This window comes from Rattus norvegicus, chromosome 3 (genome assembly GCF_036323735.1).
Source record: "Rattus norvegicus strain BN/NHsdMcwi chromosome 3, GRCr8, whole genome shotgun sequence".
NCBI classification, from domain to species: Eukaryota; Metazoa; Chordata; class Mammalia; order Rodentia; family Muridae; genus Rattus; species Rattus norvegicus.
Window position 1 is genome coordinate 24281973 of NC_086021.1, and position 9905 is coordinate 24291877.

General features: G+C 36.9%; 1 pseudogene; it reads left to right on the forward strand.

The window, feature by feature from the left end:
* Nucleotides 1-2161: 2161 nt before the first annotated feature.
* Nucleotides 2162-9338, forward strand: Znf844l-ps4 (zinc finger protein 844 like, pseudogene 4; annotated as a pseudogene).
* The last annotated feature ends 567 nt before the right edge of the window (nucleotides 9339-9905 follow it).

A 9905-nucleotide genomic window follows, 5' to 3' on the forward strand; every position in this document is an offset into this window, starting at 1 on the left:
CCATTTTTTACTATATTAATCCTGCCAATCCATGAGTATGGGAGGTCTTTCCATTTTCTGAGATCTTCTTCAATTTCTTTCTTCAGAGACTAGAAGTTCTTGTCATACAGATCTTTCGCTTGCTTGGTTAAAGTCACACCAAGGTATTTTATATTATTTGTGACTATTGTGAAGGGTGTCATTTCCCTAATTTCTTTCTTAGCCTGTTTATCCTTTGAGTAGAGGAAGGCTACTGATTTGTTTGAGTTAATTTTATATCCAGCCACTTTGCTCAACTTGTGGTTTAGGTGTTCTCTGGAGGAATTTTTGGGGTCACTTAAGTGTACTATGATTATCTGCAAATGGTGATATTTTTACTTCTTCCTTTCCCATTTGTATCCCTTCACCTCCTTTTGTTGTCTGATTGCTCTGCTTAGGACTTCGAGAATGATACTGAATAAGTAGGGAGAGAGTGGGCAGCCTTGTCTAATCTTTGATTTTAGCGGGATCGCTTTAACTTTCTCTCCCTTTAGTTTAATGTTAGCTACTGGTTTGCTGTATATTGCTTTTACTATGTTTAGATATGGGCCTTGAATTCCTGATCTTTTGAAGACTTTTTTCATGGAGGGTTGTTGAATTTTGTCAAATGCTTTCTCAGCATCTAATGAAATGATCATGTGGTTCTTTTCTTTGAGTTTGTTTATATAGTGGATTACGTTGATGGATTTCCATATATTGAACCATCCTTGCATCCCTAAAATGAAGCCTACTCGCTCATGGTGAATGAACCTTTTGAGTGTTCTTGGATTCAGTTTGCCAGAATTTTATTGAGTATTTTTGCATCGATATTATTGAGGGAAATTTGTCTGAAATTCTCCTTCTTTGTAGGGTCTTTGTGTAGTTTAGGTATAAGCATAATTGTGGCCTCAAAGAATGAATTGGGTAGTGTTCCTTTTGTTTCTAATTTTTGGAATAGTTTGAAGAGTACTGGTATTAGGTCCTCTTTAAAGGTCTGGTAGAATTTTGCACTAAACCCATCTGATCCTTGACATGTTTTGGTTGGGAAACTTTTAATGACTGATTAGATTTCTTTAAGAGTTATGGGGTGGTTTAGATGGTTTATCTGATCCTGATTTAACTTTGGTATCTGGTATCTGTCTAGAAAATTGTCCATTTCCTCCTGATTTTCCAGTTTTGTTGGGTATAGGCTTTGGTAGTAGGATCTGATATATTATTTTTAATTTCCTCAGTTTCTGTTATTATGTCTCCCTTTTCATTTCTGATTTTGTTAATTTGGATATACCCTCTGTGACCTCTGGTTAGTGTGGCTATCTTGTTGGTTTTCTCTAGGAACCAACTCATGGTTTTGTTGATTCTTTGTACATTTCTTTTCATTTCTACTTGGTTGATTTCAGCCCTGAGTTTGATTATTTCCTGCTGTCTACTCCTCTTGGGTGTAATTGCATCGTTTTGTTCTAAAGTTTTCAGGTGTGCTGTGAAGCTGTTAGTGTATGCTCCCTCTAAATTTTTTGTAGGCCCTCCGAGTTATGAGTTTTCCTCTTAGCATTGGTTTCATTATATTTCATAAGTTTGGGTATATTGTAGACTCTGTCTGTAATCACATAAGATGCAGTTGAAACAACTGTTGAAACAACTAAGGACTAAGCCTGGTGGTTTTATATTTTTAATTTTGTTGGTTTTGTTTCTGTTTTTGTTTGTGAAGACAAAGTTTCTCTTTCTAGTCCTGGCTCTTCTGAAAGTAGGTATGTAGAACATGTAGGCCTCAAACTTAAAGGTCCACCTGACTCTAGGTCCAGAATGCTGGGATTAATTGTGAATCAACATGCCTGACTGTTTGTGTGTTTGTTTCATGTTATTGGCTGATGGACCTGGAATGTAGGTTTTTGTACATGTCAACCATATGCTGTTGTGTTGATCTTCATCCATGTCGTGGATTTTGAAATTTGGCAGAGAGAATAGTCTACTTCTCAGGATGGCATAGATTCATGACTTAATACTGCCTAAGCTTTACTGCCTGAGCTTTCTGAGTCATTGAATTGCAGATGCATAACATTTTTCCTGCCTGTTGTGTTTGTCTTGATTTTTTGAAGAAATATGAATATTTTACCTGTGTGCATGAATATCCATATTCTGTATGCCTGGTCCCCATAGTAGGCAGAAGATGGCTTCAGAGTTCCTGAACTTGGAGAAATGGATAGTTGTGAAGACCCCTTGTAAGTATTGGCAACTGAGCCCAATTATTTGCAAGACCAGCAAGAGTTCTTTACTGCTGAGCCATCTCTCCTGTCCTGTGTTGCTTATTTAGGATCAACATTTACATTGCCAATATTTCATCTGTCCGTTTGCATCTATTTAAAAACACCCTCCCCCCCTTTAGTATGATCTCATTACTCTTATAGTTTAAACTTGGCCACTTCAGGATTCTGGAAGATGAATACAGAACTGGAGTGAATGTGTTATTCTTTGTAGGAACACCAGTAAAAACCTCTGAGTTCTTTCTCTCTCTTTTGATTGATTTTTACATGGGAAACAGAGTCTTAATATGTTCCTCTGTGTGTCCTGGATAGACCTAGCATCCAGATCAGTGAAATAAGATGTGAGTCGTTCGTACAACTTCTCTGATGTGTGCTAGTACTACTTGGTTCTTTCTGTCTCTCTCTGTGTGTCTTTCTCTCTGTCTCTCTCTTTCTCTCTCATAATTAGCATCTCTCTTGAAAAGTTATATCCTATTCAAGGAGCATTCAATTTCCTTCTAAGATGACTTGGTAATTCCATTAGAACTTTTGGGTCAAGAAATAAGTGGGGGAAGCACCAGAATCATGCAACTATATTGTCAATGAGGCATACATTTACAGTGATGTCAGTATCATGGTTTCTGATGTACACATGTATGGGATATTTTAAGATGCGGTGACTTATGATGATGTGAATGTGAACTTCACTCAAGAAGAGTGGGCTATGCTGGATCCTTTACAGAAGAGTCTCTACAAAGATGTGATGCTGGAGACCTATAAGAAACTCACTGCTATAGGTAAGATTGTGGATTTTCTTTCACTTTTTAAAATAAGGGGGAAACTGTTTTCTGCAATTTCAGTTAAGAATGAGGTGAATAAATCAGGTTCACTAAAGATAGTAACTTAAATTTTGCCTAATATTCAATAATATATCATACATTTTCACGTACTATATTTTAGGCTGCAACTGGAAAGACCATAATATTGAAGAACATTTTCAAAGTTTCAGAAGACATGTAAGGTAATTGTCATGTGCAAGTTGGTATGGATCTGCCTGTAAAGAAATGTTACTGTGTCCTAGAAGTTTTAAAGATAAGCAACAGTGTAAAAAGAAAAGCCCTTCTTTAAGTGTATAGTTTATTAAATTCTCACAAATCTATGTACCTCAGTGTCAGGTGTCTGACTTTTGTTTACAAGGCTTTCCTCTAAGAAGGAAGACAAGGCAACAATGCCTACAGATATTACCATTCAAATCAGAGCCACATTACAGCTACTCTGTAGAAATGCCAATCTATTTAGTCTCATGCCACTCACATATTGCAGTGTGTGTGTGTACATATATATGATATATATTATAGGTGATAAGTATATGTTTCTAATAAGCAAATATTTCATGGTAAAGCTGATTACTCATAAAGTAACATTTCTAAGTTTAAGTTAAAGAGGCAGTTAATGAGAATCAAGAATGTTGTTGGGGAAAAACATACCACATGCCTATGGTCAACAAAAAGTCAAACTGTGTGAATTCAGTGTGGAAATCTTTTATTTGTTATTCTTCTTTTAATGCCACAATGGATGCAAGCCATGTGGGCATAGGGATATTGGAAGAAGCAATGTACTTCTCATGCTCTCTCTCTCCCAGAACAATTAAAATATATGTAGTAGTCCCCATTTGAACAGACTTTCTCTGTGTGGTACAAGTTTATAATTAGTTGGTTTTCCAACTTCATTGAGAATATATCCATAAACTCACACTGCAGAAAATCCCTGTGAGTACTAGAAATGTGGAAATTCTTTTCTGTTTGTCCTGGTTTACTTGCCAATGTAGTATGCAAGTGTATATTTCACAATATAGGAAAATTTATGCATGTACTCAGTGTGGTAAAGCTCTGAGTTCTTCCATTTCTCTTTAAATATGTAAAAAAAATTCATAAGGTAAAAGGATGCTACAAATGTGAGCCATGTAATGACACTCTTACCATTATAGGTATGGGAAACAACCCATAATAAAGGGGAAACCATGAATGTAAACAAAGTGATTAAAACTTTAAGATGTGATTCCTCTTTACAATTTGACCAAATTATAAAATTAATTCCTATAGATAAAAAGATTCATTGGTGTAGTGATTGTGGTAAACCTTTTACATGTGCCAATTATCTTTGCAGGCATGAAAAAAGTCGTACTGGAGTGAAACACTCTGAATATTCTCACTGTGGTAAAGCCTTTGCATGTCACAGTTATCAACAAAGGCATGAAAGAATTCATACTGGAGAGAAACCCTCTGAAGATATTCAGTATAGTGAAGACTTTGTACATCACAGACATCTCCAAATACATAAAAGAACACATTCTAGAGAGAAACCCTACAAATATGACCAATGTGATAAAGCCTATTCACAACATAGTCATCTCGGAGGACATAAAAGAACACACACTGGAGAGAAACCTTATGAATGTGATCAATGTGGTAAAGCCTTTGCACAACACAGTCATCTCCAAATGCATATAATAATACATACTGGAGAGAAACCTTACAAATGTAATCAATGTGGTAAAGCCCTAGCATCTCATAGTTATCTCCAAGTACATAAAAGAATGCATACTGGAGAGAAACCCTATGGATGTGATCAGTGTGGTAAAGCCTTTGGATATCATGGTTATCTTCAAATACATAAAAGAACACACACTGGAGAGAAAGCCTATGGATGTGATCAGTGTGGTAAAGCCTTTGGATATCATGGTCATCTTCAAATACATAAAAGAACACACACTGGAGAGAAAGCCTATGAATGTAATCAGTGTGGTAAAGCCTTTGCATATTCTGGTCGTCTTCAAATACAGAAAAGAATACATACTGGAGAAAAGCCTATGAATGTAATCAGTGTGGTAAATCCTTTGTGTATCATGGTCATCTTCAAATACATCAAAGAGCGCATACTGGAGAAAAGCCCTATGAATGTAATCATGATGGTAAAGCATTTGCACAACACAGTAATCTCCAAGTGCATAAAAGAACACATACTGGAGAGAAATCCTGTGAATGTAATCCGTGTGGTAAAGCCTTTGCATATCACAGTTATCTCCAAGTACATTAAAGAATGCATACTGGAGAGAAACCCTATGGGTGTGATCAATGTGGTAAAGCCTTTGGATATCATGGTCATTTTCAAATACATCAAAGAACACATACAGGAGAGAAATCCTGTGGATGTAGTCAGTGTGGTAAAGCATTTGCATGTCAGAACGATCTTAAAAGACATGAAAGAATTCATACTGGAGAGAAACCCTACAAATGTAATGAATGTGGTAAAGCCTTTGCGTGTAACACTAGTCTCCGAATACACAAAGCAACCCATACTGGAGTGAAACCTTACGAATATAAGCAATGTTGTAAATCCTTTGCCTCTCATGGTCAACTTCAAAAACATGAAAGAATTCATACTGGAGAGAAACCTTACAAATGTGGTCAATGTGGTAAAGCCTTTTCACAATCAAGCCACCTCCAACTACACAAAAGAACACATACTAAAGAGTAGCCCTGTGAATGTAACCAATGTGGTAATAAAGCCTTTACTGTGATCATCAAAGGTGTAGTGGTTTAAATATACTTGGCCCATAGCAAGTATGGCCTTTCTGGAATAGATGTGGCCTTTGAGGAAGTATGTCACTGGGGGGGGGCGCTTTGAGATCCTATGCTTAAGCTCTACCCAGGGCAGAAGAGTCTTCTGGCTGCCTTCTGATCAAGATGGAGAACTCTCCTCCAGCACCATGTCTGCTTGGACACTGTCATTCTTCCCACCTTGATAATAGACTGAACCTCTGAATCTGTATACCATCCTCAATTAAATGTCCTTTCTAAGAGTTGCCTTAGTCATGGTGTCTTTTCACAGCATTAAAACCCAAATTAAGACAAACAGCATGAAAGATACCACACTAGAGAGAAACTATGAATGTATTGAATATGGTGAAGCCTTTGCACATTTCTATAGTTCTCACTATAACAAAAGTATTCGTACTTCCATTCACTGAACCCCTGTGAATGGAAGCAATGTACAGCCTTTGCCCTTCACAGTTATCTGTGAATACAGGAAATAACACACACTAGAAAAAAGTCTTAGAAATGGGCTCAGTGTGGTAAAATCTTTGTGTTTTGAAATCTGCATAAATACTTAACATTTCAAAAACATGGTATAAGTAAATGCCAGGAGTTTATTGGAAACAAGCTGAGTTAGAAGGTTAGGGATTATGATTAGGGTGGTTGGGTGTGCAGTTAGTATTAGAAAGTTAGGGGTTAGGGTTAGAGATTAGGTTAGGGTTAGAGGATTTAGGACTGGGGGTGGGATTATGTTAGCATGGTGGGGATAGGGTTAGGTTGTGGGGATAGGGTTAGGGAGATAGAAAAAAAGAAAAAGATGGGAATTTGAGGGAGGAAATGGGAGGAGGTTGATTGGGGGAAAGGGAGGGATGAAAATGATATATAGTATTCACAAAATTCTCAAAAATTCTCAAGTTAAAAATCATTTATCCCAATAAATTGGAAAACTCTAAAATAAAGTAAATAGACTTCTGAATGTATATGACTTACCAAAGTAAATCATGAAGATATAAAAAAAAATTGAACAGCTTTGTAAAAAGCAGTGAGTGAAGTAGTGATCAAATATCTACCAAATAAAAAAAATTGCCAGACCTTCAATGAAATACTAACACAAATGCTTCTCAAACGATTCTATTAAATAGCAAAGGAAGGGCACATTACCAAACTATAAAGCTAGGATTATCCTGATACTAAAACCAGAAACAAACAAACAAACAACAACAAAAAAACCCCACCAAACTCCAATATAAATGTATACAAAATTTCTTTAAAGATAACTGCAAACTCTTCAATAATATATCCAAAATAACCATGATCAAGTTGGTTTATTCCAGAGATTAGTGCTGGCTCAATATGTCAATACATTTTATAAATTTCACAAATCTCTTTTTTTGATAGAATAGAAATCATAACATTTTGATAGACATGTAAGGCTTTTGACAAAGCCAACATCAATCATGTCAAGAAACTCAGAATATAAGAAACACATCTCACCATAATATATATGGCAAGTAGTAGTAGCCTTATCAACCAATAAAATTTTATTGAGAGATCTGGGAAATAATCCCATTCATTACAATTTAAAAATCCAAGCCCCCACCCCAAATCTCTTGAACTAAACCTGACCAAGGAAGTGAAAGACCTCTATAATGAAAACTTTAGATACTGAATAAAGAAATTAAAAAGGACACTAGAAGAGGGAAAGACTTTGCATGCTCATGGGATGGCCATACTTCCAAAATCTATCTACAGAATCAATGCAACACCAAGTGAAATTGTGGGGGAATATTGTCAAAATACATTACCGTCAACATCTAGTGCATTGGGGGGCCTGGGTACAGTCGCAAACATCCAGGACACAGGGATCCAAACCAACGTCAGAAGCAACTACACACAGTTGCAAGCTTTATTAATCCTTATATAGATATGAATGTGCATTACTTCAATTTCCATTTTGGCAAGATACCGTAAGATCATTATTCCCATGATACCAGGAACAACTAAGGCAAGACTAAACCAAGAAATAAGACTAAACAAAGGCTTCTCAAAAATTCACATAACAAATCACCCCTCTTCTTATTATCAAAATATACTCACCATTACAAAGAGAACATGAGAACCACTTCCACAGAAACAGGACACAACAAAACATAGTTTAAAGCCAAGTGAGAAAAACATTTTCTTCTCAAGGGCGACATTCCAGCCCCTACTTCCACCTGTCACCAGTCCTTACTTGACCCTGCCTGGGAGCTGCATCTCTATGTCTCAACACATTACATAATGCATGATAACACTAATAAATCCCAATATTCGGTATAATAAGTATTAAGACATTTTTGAAAATTTTACTATAGATCCAAGCTGGTTTTAGAAACACACACAATCATACACACGAATGTGACAAAACTGCAAAACACCAGTCAGGCATATGATGTTCTATCAGTAAGCCCAGCTCTGCTTAGGTGGAGCCCTGGGATTAATTGATAAGACAGCTTAGCCTAAATTATTGATCTCAAGTGACAGGCCCAGCTTCAAAAACAAGGTAGATATTACCTGAGGTCAACATTTGGTCAAGAGATGTATGCAAACACACTATATACAAATGGAACATAATTCAGACTAAAAGCTGTGGCACATGCCAGAACATAGATGCCCCAAGGAATTTACACAAAAAGAAATAACCCAGTTGCCAAGAGACAAATATTATATGATATTTGTACGAGGAGCCTAAAGATAACAAATTGGAAGCAATGTAAAACAGCGTGGTGGTTGCCAAGGGCAATGAGAGGGAGAAGTGAAGAGCTGGTATTTATGACATATAGATTTTCAGTTTGAAATGGTAAAAGAATTGTGGTGATGGATGGGAATCATAATCCCACAATACTGTGAATGTACCTAATGCCAGTCAACTGTCAACGTAGATAAAAATGACAGTTTTTGTATTATGTATATTTTACAAGAATGATAAATAAAAGGTCTTCCCTCACCATAAAGTGAGGTCTTTTTTTTTTAAGATTTAGTTATTTATTTTATGTATATGAATACACTGTAGCTGTGTTCCGACACACCAGAAGAGGGCATCAGATCCCATTATAGATTGTTGTGAGCCACCATGTGGTTGCTGGGAATTGAATTCAGGATCTCTGGAAGAGCAGCCAGTGCTCCTCACCACTGAGCCATCTCTCCAGCCCAAACGAGGTCTTTCTGAGGTATCTGTTGAAATCTCAAAGAAAACTCCTTTGAGTGACTTAGTGTAATGGAGGCAGCTGTTGGCTGTGAGGTGCTGAGAAGAAGGCAGAATCATAGAGAAGCCTGAGTGCTCTGCACAGCACTAACTCCCAGGCAGTACTTAGTTTACTTTCCTTTATAAAACTTTACAGAATGAAATTTTATGCCTATCTGTTTGGGTTGATTAATCACACGTACTTTCACAAGAAGTCAGCATTAGATGCTTCCTTTGTCCTCAAATGTCTTTTTCTTTTCTTTCTTTTTTAAGGTTTGTCACTAAGGCAAGGGTGTGTGAAACCCTTGGCTGCACTGGTGGTGGCCTGCAACATGCAATGATTTCTTTATTCACTAAATGTCTGTGCCATCTTTGGCTGTGGAGAGATGCTCAAATTCATAAGAAAATATAGTCAGTGCTTCTTTAGAGATTTCCACTAACATTTCATGTAACAAACATCAGTTTATTACTCCCAGGATGGCGAGCCGCCTCAAGACAGGATAAGCAGTGAACAACACAACACTTAGCATTCGATATTGAGCAACTCAGATTCCAGCTCTGAGTCCCAGACCACTGGAGCGCTAGACAGCGTCCTAGAACCTTCATCTGCAAAACTGACTAAATAGCACATACCTTTCAGGATTACTACAAAATTAAGGGTGAAACATGTAAAACTGTGCAGGCCCTGTCTCTTAATGGATACTAAATAAGCAAATATTAGTCACTATTTCTATCCCTGGTGTTAGTGTCATTAGAGAGCCTGTGCAGGATAGGGGACAACAGTAAGTGTTCACTGGTAAACTTTTTCCCCCCACATCATAAGCAATAATGAGAGATTGAGACTAAGACAAC